Below are 14,471 nucleotides of genomic sequence, written 5' to 3'. Positions count from 1 at the left end.
CGTTTCCATTTGATTACATTTTGTATGATGGATTATGCAGAAAAAGTAGAATTGGGCTGAAAGATCTATCGTTTTATCACCTATTCAGGTTGTAAATCGTGTTGTTAAAAAGTAACTAACTAAGTAATTAATTACTTTTGAAAATAAGTAATCAGTAAAGTAACGGGATTACTTTTGGGGGGAAGTAATCAGTAATTAGTAACTGATTACTTTTTTCAAGTAACTTGACCAGCACTGCTCCTGACTAACTCGTCCCTTAGTTCTGGGGACAAATTTGCTGGAGTTCCACAACCTGCTGGGACTGTGTGTGGAGATGCATTCATAAGTTTTAATGGCATGTAGTGTCTGCGCTGAACTGAGTGGTGACACGAGGTGGTCCACCGCTGACTCTGGTGAGGTGGAGACAGCAGGGCCTTTTTGGGATGGACCACTGCCTGAAGAAGTTCACTCCATGGAGATTTCCCTGTAGAGCGGTCTTGTGACAACACTCTATGGTCAGTATTTGAGTTATAAAAATTTATGGTCAACACATACACATATTGTTGTATGTGTATATATATATATATAGATGTATATATATATACACACAGTGTTATACATATATAACACTGTATATGTTATACAGTGTTATATATGTATATTATGTCTATATGGTACAAGTAGTGGGCAAGAATTGCTGATCAAATCAAATCAAATCAAATCAAATCACCTTTATTGTCACGTCGCATGTGCAGGTACACTGGTACAGTACATGCGAGTGAAATTCTTGTGTGCAAGCTTCACAAGCAACAGAGTTGTGCAAAATACAATAACGTGCAACAAGCAAAATATAAAAATGGTTAATCTAAAAAGTAATAAATATATGTACCATATATAAAGGTATATACATTACTGAATGTGTGTACTAAATATGTTTTTCTACGTGTGTGTGTGTGTGTGTGTGTGTGTGTGTGTGTGTGAGTGTGTATATACATGTTTTACAAATGAAATAGAGTAAACAATAAAATAAGATATATAAAATATAAAATATACAGAGGTAGGTATGTGCAAAACAGTGGCATTAATGTACAGTATGGAGTGCATAATGTTGAAGTTCCAGTAGTGAGGGTGAGGTGTCTATGACGTGTTCAGCAGTCTGATGGCCTGGTGGAAAAAGCTGTCTCTCAGTCTGCTGGTACGGGACCGGATGCTGCAGAACCTCCTTCCTGATGGAAGTAGTCTGAAGAGTTTATGGCTGGGGTGACTGGAGTCCTTGATGATCCTCCCCGCTTTCCTCAGGCACCGCTTCCTGTAGATGTCTTGGAGGGAGGGAAGCTCACCTCCAATTATCCGTTCAGCACACCGCACTACTCTCTGGAGAGCTTTGCGGTTGTAAGCGGTGGTGTTGCCATACCAGGTGGTGATGCATCCAGTGAGGATGCTCTCAATGGCACAGCGATAGAAGGTCCTGAGGATGCGGGGGCTCATGCCGAATCTTTTCAGTCTCCTGAGAAAGAAGAGGCGCTGCTGCGCCTTTTTCACTGTCTTGTTTATGTGTACTGACCACGTAAGATCCTCAGCCAGATGTACACCAAGGAAGCGGAAGCTGCTCACTCTCTCCACAGCGGCGCCGTTGATGGTGATGGGGGTGTGTACTCCTCTGCACCTCCGGAAGTCCACTATCAGCTCCTTTGTCTTTGCGACGTTGAGGGTGAGATGGTTGTCTTGACACCAGTGGGTCAGGGCGCTGACCTCCTCCCTGTAGGCTGTCTCATCACCGTTGGTGATAAGACCCACCACTGTAGTGTCGTCCGCAAACTTCACAATGATGTTGGAGTTGTTAGTGGCCGTGCAGTCGTAGGTGTAGAGTGAGTACAGGAGAGGGCTCAGTACACACCCCTGTGGAGCACCAGTGTTCAGTGTGATGGGGGATGAGGTGGTGCTGCCCAGTCTGACCACTTGGCGTCTGTCAGACAGGAAGTTAAGGATCCAGCTGCAGAGGGAGCTGCTCAGTCCTAGATCCTGCAGTTTCCTGTCCAGCTTCGAGGGAACGATGGTGTTGAATGCTGAGCTGTAATCTACAAACAGCATTCTCACATACGTGTCTCTCTTCTCCAGGTGTGACAGGGCAGCATGGAGTGTCAGGGCTATGGCATCATCAGTGGACCTGTTGTGGCGGTATGCGAACTGTAGAGGGTCCAGTGAGTCGGGTAGTGCAGAGCAGATGAAGTCCCTGACCAGCTTCTCGAAGCATTTGCTCACGATGGGGGTCAGGGCTACAGGTCGCCAGTCGTTCAATGATGAGATGGTGGAGGATTTGGGTACAGGGACGATGGTGGCCATTTTGAAGCAGGCTGGGACTACAGACAGAGAGAGGGAAAGGTTGAAGATATGTGTAAACACTCCAGCCAGCTGAGCCGCGCATGACTTGAGGACGCGGCCGGGAATCCCGTCCGGACCAGTAGCTTTGCGTGGGTTCACTCTCCTGAAGTACCTCCGCACATCCTCCTCAGACACAGTGTGCGCACTGACGTCATCCGCGGTGCGCACACTGTCCGGTCTCCTGGTGTTCGCTGTGTCGAATCTAGCGTAGAATACATTTAGATCCTCACACAGAGAGGCCGTGGTCTGCGGTGTGCTGGTTTTCCCTCTAAAGTCTGTGATCGTGTTTAGTCCCTGCCACATACTCCGAGGGTTGTCAAACTGTTGCTCTACCCTGTCCCTGTACTCACGTTTGGCTGCTTTGATCGTCTTCCGGAGTTGGTAATGTGCGTGTTTGTAGTCCGATGTGTTCGCGGAGGCAAAAGCGGTGCTCCGTGCCGCTAGCGCCGTGCGAACATCTCCGTTAATCCAGGGTTTTTGATTTGGGAAGGATTTAACTATTGCTACTTTCTATTTCTTACATTTTGACAAACTGCAGACAAATGTCCAGCTGCTGTATTAATAAGAATAAGAGCTAACTAATAATAATAAGAGCTAACTTCACTCAGTGATAGAGAGATAAGAAAGACAAGACAGGAGAGGAAGAAGAGATGTTAGATAGGTAAGGACCACTTAGTGGTGTGTGATGAACTGGAAATGTAACGTTTACATGTAACTCCACACATTTTTAAATTAGTTATGTGATCTGCACATGTGACATTATGTTTTTTTCATATTGTAAAATGTGCTGACCCAAAAGGGGGACCCAAAAAAGAAGCACAGAGAACCACAGTTCCAGAAAATGTGTTGTTTAGAAGATTAAAAGCTCGTTAGACACAGGTTAAATGTGAGCATAAAAGTAATGAACAGAGGTGGGACCAAGTCATTGTTTTGCAAGTCTCAAGTAAGTCCCAAGTCTTTATCCTCAAGTCACAAGTCAAGTCTCAAGTAAAGTCAAGCAAGTCAGAGTCAAGTCGCAAGTCAAGACAGACAACTTTCAAGTCAAGTCCCAAGTCCGAAACTTTGAATTTCAAGTCCTTTCAAGTCTTTTTTTTTTAACCCTCTGGGGTCCCGGGTATAATTGGCCGTTCTTGACTACTTTTGATTTTACTTCTATATTTCACTTTGAAAATATGTTTTTCTTGCCTTGTTTGGTATCATTATTTACAGCACAACCTCAAATATCTGAAATTTGAGTTATTTTTGTCATTTTGGTATACTATATTAGCACAGTTGATCTAAATTCAGACAAAAAATTCAGAATCCGAGTAGAAAAAAGTTATATTTTTTTACATGTTTAACGAATCATTTTCATAACTTGAAATGCAAATAGAAATTGTACATTTCTAAAAATTATGCACAAGTTTTGCAAACAACAAAGTTATATGGTACTATTTACCTAAAAATGCAGCCAAGGCCTCAGGCGTTTTTTATATAACCATTTAAATCTGTTTACAGAACAATCAGGTGTGCTGCATCAAATAAGAAGGCACACAAATTATTTGTGCCAGTCCAAAAAATGTAGTTTGTGTTCAGTATAAGACAGAGGAGAACACCACAGGCCTAAACCCTGCAGGTCTGACAACTGGACGTGCAACAGTCCAGTTTTCTATGTGGAGACAGCGTTTACACTGGAATCTGCCTTTGACAGCTTTTTTAGATCAAATATGAAATTCAGCAGTCTAACCGACACACAATACAAAACAATAACTACACAACAAACTAACTATAGCCTCCAAACACGCTAAACGTCACTAATGTCTCACATATGAAAACTCTCTCTCTCTCTTTCTTTCGCTCGCCCGCTTTCCGTCGCGGGTGTCACTCCTAAAAACTTCCCCTTCTCCCTAAACAACCAAATGTCACATGTTGCCTTATCATTTTTTTGATTGGCTGACATGGTAAACTCTAACACCAATAGGGAAGGGGTGTTTTTCTTTTTCTTTTTTCACTGGCAAGTGGAGAGCGTATGCTAGGCTGTCTGTAGAAAATGCCGTTTTTGTCTAGCATCCCTGTTGAGAATAACCTTTGCAAATAAACAACAGCTAATAATATAAGATCAAAGTATTTTATTTGATGTATTGACATAAATGACAGAAGAAAAAGGCCATGTATAGCAGGACTACTCAATTACACACTAAGGTGGGCCAGATTTTCTAACCAAAAAAAAAATTTTTCCCTGGCTCAGACATGCAAAAGTTAAACACGACCATACACTAATTGCAAATTAAACACAGTGATTTTGAATGGTGATGTGATGGTAAAATAAATATTTGTCAGTCTAAACTGGGTTAAATCTACGGGGTTAATGATGGGGAGGAGACGGAGAGAGACTGAGTACAGCTACAGAACCCACTTTCTGAAACGGACCCTGCTCACCATTCACCAACAATTCTGAGCTAACAAGTTGCATGTTATTCTTGGATGCGCTTGCAGGACCGGATTTAAAATAGCATGACAAACATATCATACCTGTTAAAGCCAAACAGTATCATCAACGTAGCCCGAAGAACATTTGCTAATAAGATGAAGTTAGCTAAGTCAGCTACTTCATCGGAGCAAAAAAAAAAAAAAAAAAGCACCACCTACCGTTCTTTATGCAACTTCAAATGTCGGACAAAGTTGGAAGTTGTTCCATCTCCGTCTGTGATTCTCTTCCTGCATGTTTTGCATATTGCATTTCGTTTTTTGTTGACTACTTTGTAGTTTATGTACCCGAAAGAAATTACTCTTGGAAGCATTTTTGGCTCGAGCGTTTTTGTTCTTGTTTTTTTCAAATCTGGTTAATTTGATTGGCTGTGCTACAGCCCACGCTCACATACATACGGAGTGTGGTAAGAATGAATGAATGAATAAAGTGAATTAATGGTCCGCACTTTTTATATAATATGTATGTTAAATTTTAGATTTGGGTAAAATATCAAGTCTTTTCAAGTAAACAGGTTCAAGTCCAATTCAAGTCCCAAGTCACTGGTGTAAAAGTCCAAGTCAAGTCACAAGTCTTACAACCTTTTTTCAAGTCAAGTCTAAAGTCATAAAATTAATGACTCGAGTCTGACTCGAGTCCAAGTCATGTGACTCGAGTCCACACCTCTGGTAATGAAGAGTAATGAGAGGGACTTTAGGAATAGTTGCAGGATTTCTATGTTATGTAAATTGCCCAAACACAGTGTTCAGGCCAGATATGCGCTACCGGTTAAAGGGGGTGACAAACCAGGAGTAAACTTTTTAAAGAGGAATCGGGTTAACTCTATAGAGGCTGTTTGACTCAAGAGTGACAAAAGTAATGTAGGACCTTTTACCAGGAAAACTAATTATATCGGTTTTTAGTTAACAGTAGTTATTGAGGGAGTCAGTTATTTAGGTTGACTAACAGAAATATGGTGACCTTTCTGGGGAAAGGTCAAAAGGGGGAAACTGTTAAGAAATATATATATATATATTTTTAATGCTTATTTTCTGATTATATTGTTTTATGTATTTTAATATGAGAGGCCTTTAGAAACTGAGCTCAGAGGAGACAAGACTAGGTTAAGGGTGACAGGTTGCCCTGGCAACAGACCTCACAAAGGGGAAGTTATTGCAAGCTGCACAGGAAGTAAGACACAAAGAAAAGAGGAACTGAGTAGAAGGAGTTTGTTTGTAATGAAACTGTGTGTGTCACGTGTGACATGTGTGACGTGTGAAGTACTAAAATAACACCATATGAGACACATGTTGAGCTTCGAATGTTAGAGATTCTGCAACTGGCTTTGGGCTGTGCAGGGCTCTCTCTTCCGGAAGATAATTAAATAAAGAATATATAAATGTTTTGACCGCTCTGAGTCGGGTTTTCTCTGTTCTATCGTCAAAGATCAAAGGGGATCAAAGAATCGGGGTTAATAAAAACAAACTGAGGTAGAGTAACTGTTATTTAAAAGTTGCATATTAGTGCAGGATAAACAGGTTAGTTTGCTGCACTGTGATGGGTTTAAAGTAAAGAACAGCGTGTGATTGCTGCACAGTGGCTGTGCTCATGTTAGGTAACATAAAGGGCAGCAGAGACTAATATGATCATTAGCTGATGGTGCTCAGATTAATTCACTGAATTCAACCTTCATACCATCTAGAAAAAAGAGAGCATGAAGAGTGTACTGTCAGTTTGGATTAAATCAGCCAGGACAACTCATGAAACTTTTGCTGACATCTTGTTGAATTCAGTTGTGTACATCCACAAAGAGCTGTGAACCTCAGATCAGCAGTAGTAGCCCAGGTCAGCTGATCACAGCCTGCACACCCATAGAATCTACTAGAGCTCTCAATGGAAACTATTTTGAGTGATGATTGTTCTCCCCACTATGACAACCAATTTTAGAGTTCCTCCACCTGCTGAATCCTGCTTTAACTTCATCCCTACTCATTTTCCAGTTTATAGGCAAAGTCAACCTCAACAATGTGGACATAGAAAATAAAGATATTATTTCATTTTCCTTCTTTTGCTCTGTTCATGTTCTACGTAACTGATTCAAGCAGAATGCAATTAAAATAAAATTAGAGTAAATTTTGAATTCCCATTTATTAATTAATTTTGTTATTACATTAATATAGCACAAGGTTCAGCTATCCTTGTCCAAAAATAGCTGGTAGAAACGTCCTCCAAAGAGATACTTTTTACATTCATATTTTGAGCAAATTTCGGAGCCTGTACTTTTTCACTTTTTTTGTAAAGGGACCTCTGGCTAATACGTCAGGCTCGTAACCGAAAACTAGCTTTACTTTGTTGTCTGGGTCAACTTTGCTAGCGAGAGACAGAGAGAGGCGTTGAAAGGCTGCTCCAACAGAACTTATTGTTTCGGAGGAAAACACGAACACGGTGTACAGTCGAGTCTTAATAGCTTACTTACAACTGGGCTCGTCAGGCACTCTTCTTGGCTGCAGTGGTTATTATTATATTTACATGCTTCCAGCTCCTGTTTCTGCTCGGTGACAACACATACTTTTCCACTCACCTTTTTCTCCCTCCCTCACTCACAGACACATAACGGGTATTGCAGTCCATTCTCCCTGCAGCAGGGACTACACTGCCCATGAGGCTAGATTCTTTAGCGCTATGCCTGTAACACTCTGCCTATTGCCTTCATATTAAATAATTTTAAAAAATATTTCTTCACCTCATTGTGAGACGCGAGATTGAGACACGGGCATTAGGGACTCTTAACGCGTGTTTTGTTTGGGTTTCCACCAGCGTGGAATTACCAAAAATAGAGGGTGTAGCCGAACATTTAGAGATTGAAAATGTGACGTCATTCAGGGGTAAAACCGCAAAGGATTCTGGGAACGAGTGGCAAGCGGTACTAGCGCACGCAGGCTTTCAATTGAAATCAGTTACACAGCGATAAAAAGAAACACAAAAATGGCAAGAAGCTGTTGTATTATTAACTGCAAAAGCCGGTATCATGACAGCCACGGGAAGCCGACGGGTAAAGAGATCGGTTGTTATCGGATTACGTCGTTGAAGAGAAACTGTTCGAGCCATGTTTCCGAAGTAACAAAGAGCCGATGGATGGCCTGGATTGCAGCCATTCGAAGACCAAATATAACGTCCCAGAACACTCAAACTCACATGTTAGTCTGCTCCAAGCATTTCCACAAAGGTCAGTGTTTTGTAGTAGTTAATACGTCATTTTTCATAACATAATTGGTGATATAGGTTACAAGCAAGTCTGGCGCTGAAGCGCTACGCTCCTTTGTTTATTGTGCATAAATAGTGAATTGTCCTGACACAAGATTGCATTTCGCTTCTGTTATTACCATGGTACATTGACAAAAACATATACTTTTAGTCACAGGATAAAACAGTTGTTTTGTATCACTAATTGCCCAGTGCGATTACAACATACAATATTATTGTCACTGCTACATTTCTGTAATGCGTACCAGAAATTATTTCCACTACTAATTAATTACCGTTGAGCTCAAAGGTTATATTAATAAACGGTTAACGAATGTGTATTTATGAAGACGATTTGTGAGACTGGTAAACTTATGATACGTACGATGGTCTTTCGTTCTACATGGTGCATTTCAAGGTCCTGTACCCATCCGTCGGTAAACTGTACCTGGGCTTGTTGCAGTGACCTGAAGTTACTAAAAACTTCATGAGTGTATGCACTCACTCCAAGAACCGTATAATTATAAATCTGAGCGTGGTGAAAGTTGGGCAGCACGCTAACGTCTTTTGTCCACTCTGTGTGCTCGTAAGGGTCTAACCCTCTCACTCCTTTGATTTTTTCCTCGTATCTTTTCTTTGACTTTTCTTCAAGTCTGTCTTTGTACGGACCGGCATTGTTCTCCTTCGTTTTGTACATACCTCTTTTGGGGGGCAAAAACAAAGCAAGAAGGTATTGGAACTGGAGAATGAACGTTTTGCGGTGCTGCAAATGCTTGCGTTTGATGCATTGCTTTGATTGTTTTGCCACTAGTACCCGGCATGCAATGCGCGAAAGTCACGTGGTCTGTCAATCTCTATTGTGGCGAGCTCAGACAAGGAGAAGACAGAGGTGTCATTTGGTCTTGCTTCCCCGAGTTCAGGGAGCCCAGCCGTTTATTTTCCAACAGAAACACACCGCCGCTAACCAAACTAACCAAACGGCATAGCTTAGCACACAACAACAACAACAAAAAGGCGCTCTCTCACCCAGGAAACACGCAGTCGCAGAGAGAGCGCGTCGCCATGTAACCATGGCAACCGTAACGCTGCTGCCTGCAACAACAGAACATAGCTGTCAAACAAAACCCAAACAGTCCTGACCCGCCACAATATGAAACAGGAAAAGACCGCTGTGTAATCCCTCTATTTAATCAAAGTAACTGTATTCTAAATACCACCTTTTTAAACTGTAACTGTAACGGAATACAGTTACTCATATTTTGTATTTTAAATACGTAACAGCGGTACATGTATTCTGTTACTCCCCAACACTGCCTATACCCTATATAAGTAAATACTACAGGCACTTATTTGCATAACATGTAGCAGCTTTTTGATATGGAGTGTCCAATTCACAGTGCAAAACGTTTGAACCAGATTATTAAAATAAATCATAAAGGTGTTATACTGTACCAAGATTAGCGCCAGATAAGAGACAGGGGACATGGGCCCACCCTTGAATGCAATGCGTGCTAGGCTAGATGACCATTCAAACAGCGCTCCAACCACCCACAGAAGGCCAATGACTTCAAAACCCCGGCCGAGCTGTGTTTTTAATGTAGTACAGTGTCCTCTTTTAGGGAATCATTAACAGGAAGCATTTACAGAACACTGCTATAAAAATAATCATCTTCTTTATATTTTCACAAACTTTAGGAAAACTTATTTTAGTGCTTGTTGTCAGCTATTGTGTATCATTTGCATTATACTGAAACTGTTGTCACCACTAAATAATAAAATCTACAGACAATCAGCAACACCCATCTCTGCCTGCCTGTAACACTTTCTTAGTGAATGTCATTGATGTCTTTCATCCTTTAATAAAATTATTAACAGAAGATTTTTCTTTTTTAGATTACTGTAAAAATCAAGTTTTTAAAAGTATGCAGACTATATTAATAAAACTGGTGGGGTTTTTTTTGTTTTGTTTTGTTTTTTCGTTTTGTTTTTTTTGTTTTGTTTTTTTGTCTGTCCCATTTGGTTCTTTAGCCGTCAGAATTGTTGTCTGAAGACCAACAAGGATACCAAATGGATTTATTTTGCCAAATGGATCATCATGGCATTGCCGTATTGGTCCATTTGATCAAACTTTGTTGTTATTATTTATTTTATTTTCAGTTGTTACAGATGGGACAGACATGACTAGGGGATAGGAAAGGGAGAAAGAAAGAGAGCAAGGAAAAGAAAAACAGAAGGGAAAAGGGACAGTGAGAAAGGGCACTTACAAAGACAAAGAGAAAAAAAAATCTCCTGGATCACCTGTTGAGAGAAAAAGAAGAGAAAACAAGCAAAAAAAACAAACAAAACAAAGCAACATACTAAACACAACACCATCACGTTAATCTAGCTAAGTGTGAACAGCGGTAAATACTAAATATTGAATGTTATTGTGCAGCACGCAGGACAGACAGCGCACAATGTGCTTTGAAGTAGCAGCTAAGAAAGGTGTAGTTTATGTCTACGAACAGTGAACACCCGTGTGCACACCTGTGTGGATCAGCGCGCTTGTATACAAAAGGTTTCCCCATGTAACGGTCTGCTAGAGGGTGTGGAGGCCCATAGCCCCGTCCCCCAGGGCATGAAGCAGGCATGGAGGAGATCCAGGCTCCAGACATCAGGAGGCCCCAGAGTGCGAGAGCCCAAGGAGTACCACCGGAGGGGCATCCGTGCCACCCTCCTGGGAAGGGCTGAGGAGATCCCCAGACGAGGCACCAGGCCCCGCCAAGTAGCCACCGGGAGTGAGCTGGTGCATACCTGAGCGCCCAGCCCCGGACACCAAGAACCACCAGTGCACCAACCCCTGAGGGCATCAGTTACCGGCAGGGAGTGTGGTGAGGGGAGATAGGCCTCCACACTTTGGAGGGCCTGGGAGTTCCCAGGGAGGTGGAGTCTAAGACCCGACCTGACATATAGACACAGACAAACAGGCACACACAGACACAAACATGCTTTCCCACCCTCATGCACACATATACAAACACTCAGCACTCACCCAACGTAGGGATAGACATACACGGACATGTACACACAATCATATTCCCCGAACATACTCTATACTCCGGGTCCAGGTTAGAGATGGACCGATCCGATATTACGTATCGGTATCGGTCCGATACTGACGTAAATTACTGGATCGGATATCGGTGAGAAATTAAAAATGTAATCCGATACATTAAATATAAAAAAAAACACCTCACAAAACTTGCGACACGGCGTAACTCAGCTCATGTCGGAGCAGTGTGCGTCACGTGATAGAGCGGCTGTGTGTATTTGTAGCCTTGCTACCAAACCAGCATTTCATCTCCGAGGAAGTTATCCCAGAGAGAAGTAAAGCAAGTGTGTAAGTTCATCTCTGAATGTTTGTAAAGCATTCCCATGTTAAGCTTAACAACCGATATATGGAGCGACTGCCTCTCTCTCTCTCTCCCTCACCTTCCTGCGGCTACTTCAATCGTGAAACTGCTTAATGATCAGCTGATCGGCTTTTCTGTCGCGAGTCCGTCTCTCTTCTTTGTTTTTGGCCCACTTTGCACCAGAAAGAGGAAACCAGCGGCGGAACAACAGCAGCACCTTTAAGCTTGATAAGCTGTTGTTAGAATTTATTTAATATTACTTTCTACACCAGGATCCTTTTCTACATAGCTGACGGCTGGTAACTGTGCAGGGGCGGATCTAGCAAAGTTTAGCCAGGGGGGCCGATAGGGCATTAACAGGGAAAAGGGGGCACAAAGACATACTTTTCTTTCTTATTCTCATTTAAAATGTCTAGCTTTTAATAAATAATTATCTGAATCTTACACCCAAAGTTTTAATCTGATGTAAAATGTATAGAAGTCCATTACTGTATATAGTAACTGTTAAGTCTAATATACCCTAGTAAGCTATAGTACTTTTTCCTTTGGGAAGGTACCATCTGTGCAGTCTGCAATTCTGTTGAAGAAAGATGTTGAATCTATTTAATTATTCTTGAAAAATAATTTAATTCTGTGCATTTTTTTTCACCCTGCATCAAATTAAAGTTGATTACATCGATTAAGCATCATGAGGTGGAGGGTGGGGGGTGGTTCCCTATTTTTTTTTGCTGGGAGTTTGCAACCCTATTAGTTAGGTTGCTTAATATTTCTGCTAAGTACTCTTTAAAATACCAGAATAGGGAGGATGGAGCAGGTTTAAGTTTATTAGATTGATCAGTGTTGCTGAACTATAAAATATTTTGGGTGCAGTGTATTTTTTACATACAGGTATAACAGAATAGCTTTAGTGTTATTGTTTATTTAAACTTGAGTATGAACTTATACAAAATGCAGCAAGATATTAAAAAAACAGTTTTATTGATTAAAAAACACTATATCAGATTCATATCGGTATCGGCAGATATCCAAATTTATGATATCGGTATCGGTATCGGACATAAAAAAAGTGGTATCGTGCCATCTCTAGTCCAGGTACCCTCGCCCCCAGAGGGGGAAACGGCACCCAGACCCAAGATATGTGACCCTTTCCCCCGGGGTGGAGGCAAGCAGACCGCCCCAGGCTCCGCAGCAGCAGGGAGGCCAATCGGACAGCCAACACCTCCTCCCAGCCCCCGCCCCGATGGCTAGTAGAGAACGGGGGTGTGTGAAGACCCCATACCTCCCTCCTCCCGCTCATGTGTAGTGTTGCTGCGTGTTGTTCTAAAGTGCATTTAAAAAAAGGGAGGGCATGGTGCTGCTGCCAGAGAGCAGTAGGTGTTAGCACGGCCCCTCCCGAGAACCCTCAATGTCTACATGGATTTAAAATTGAGAGGTGGGCACCGGCGCAAGAGGTAGGGTTGAATACACAGACCGTCCACTGGACGCCGTTAACGTGGTCACCCTCAAGGCCCTATATATATACAGTGGCTTGCAAAAGTATTCGGCCCCCTTGAACTTTTCCACATTTTGTCACATTACAGCCACAAACATGAATCAATTTTATTGGAATTCCACATGAAAGTGGTGTACACGTGAGAAGTGGAACGAAAATCATACATGATTCCAAACATTTTTTACAAATAAATAACTGAAAAGTGGGGTGTGCGCAATTATTCAGCCCCCTTTTGTCTGAGTGCAGTCAGTTGCCCATAGACATTGCCTGATGAGTGCTAATGACTAAATAGAGTGCACCTGTGTGTAATCTAATGTCAGTACAAATACAGCTGCTCTGTGACGGCCTCAGAGGTTGTCTAAGAGAATATTGGGAGCAACAACACCATGAAGTCCAAAGAACACACCAGACAGGTCAGGGATAAAGTTATTGAGAAATTTAAAGCAGGCTTAGGCTACAAAAAGATTTCCCAAGCCTTGAACATCCCACGGAGCACTGTTCAAGCCATCATTCAGAAATGGAAGGAGTATGGCACAACTGTAAACCTACCAAGACAAGGCCGTCCACCTAAACTCACAGGCCGAACAAGGAGAGCGCTGATCAGAAATGCAGCCAAGAGGCCCATGGTGACTCTGGACGAGCTGCAGAGATCTACAGCTCAGGTGGGGGAATCTGTCCATAGGACAACTATTAGTCGTGCACTGCACAAAGTTGGCCTTTATGGAAGAGTGGCAAGAAGAAAGCCATTGTTAACAGAAAACCATGAGAAGTCCCGTTTGCAGTTTGCCACAAGCCATGTGGGGGACACAGCAAACATGTGGAAGAAGGTGCTCTGGTCAGATGAGACCAAAATGGAACTTTTTGGCCAAAATGCAAAACGCTATGTGTGGCGGAAAACTAACACTGCACATCACTCTGAACACACCATCCCCACTGTCAAATATGGTGGTGACAGCATCATGCTCTGGGGGTGCTTCTCTTCAGCAGGGACAGGGAAGCTGGTCAGAGTTGATGGGAAGATGGATGGAGCCAAATACAGGGCAATCTTGGAAGAAAACCTCTTGGAGTCTGCAAAAGACTTGAGACTGGGGCAGAGGTTCACCTTCCAGCAGGACAATGACCCTAAACATAAAGCCAGGGCAACAATGGAATGGTTTAAAACAAAACATATCCATGTGTTAGAATGGCCCAGTCAAAGTCCAGATCTAAATCCAATCGAGAATCTGTGGCAAGATCTGAAAACTGCTGTTCACAAACGCTGTCCATCTAATCTGACTGAGCTGGAGCTGTTTTGCAAAGAAGAATGGGCAAGAATTTCAGTCTGTAGATGTGCAAAGCTGGTAGAGACATACCCTAAAAGACTGGCAGCTGTAATTGCAGCAAAAGGTGGTTCTACAAAGTATTGACTCAGGGGGCTGAATAATTACGCACACCCCACTTTGCAGTTATTTATTTGTAAAAAATGTTTGGAATCATGTTTGATTTTCATTCCACTTCTCACGTGTACACCACTTTGTATTGGTCTTTCACGTGGAAT

This window comes from Oreochromis niloticus, linkage group LG3 (assembly GCF_001858045.2).
Source record: "Oreochromis niloticus isolate F11D_XX linkage group LG3, O_niloticus_UMD_NMBU, whole genome shotgun sequence".
Lineage (NCBI taxonomy): Eukaryota > Metazoa > Chordata > Actinopteri > Cichliformes > Cichlidae > Oreochromis > Oreochromis niloticus.
This window is presented reverse-complemented; position numbering follows the sequence as displayed.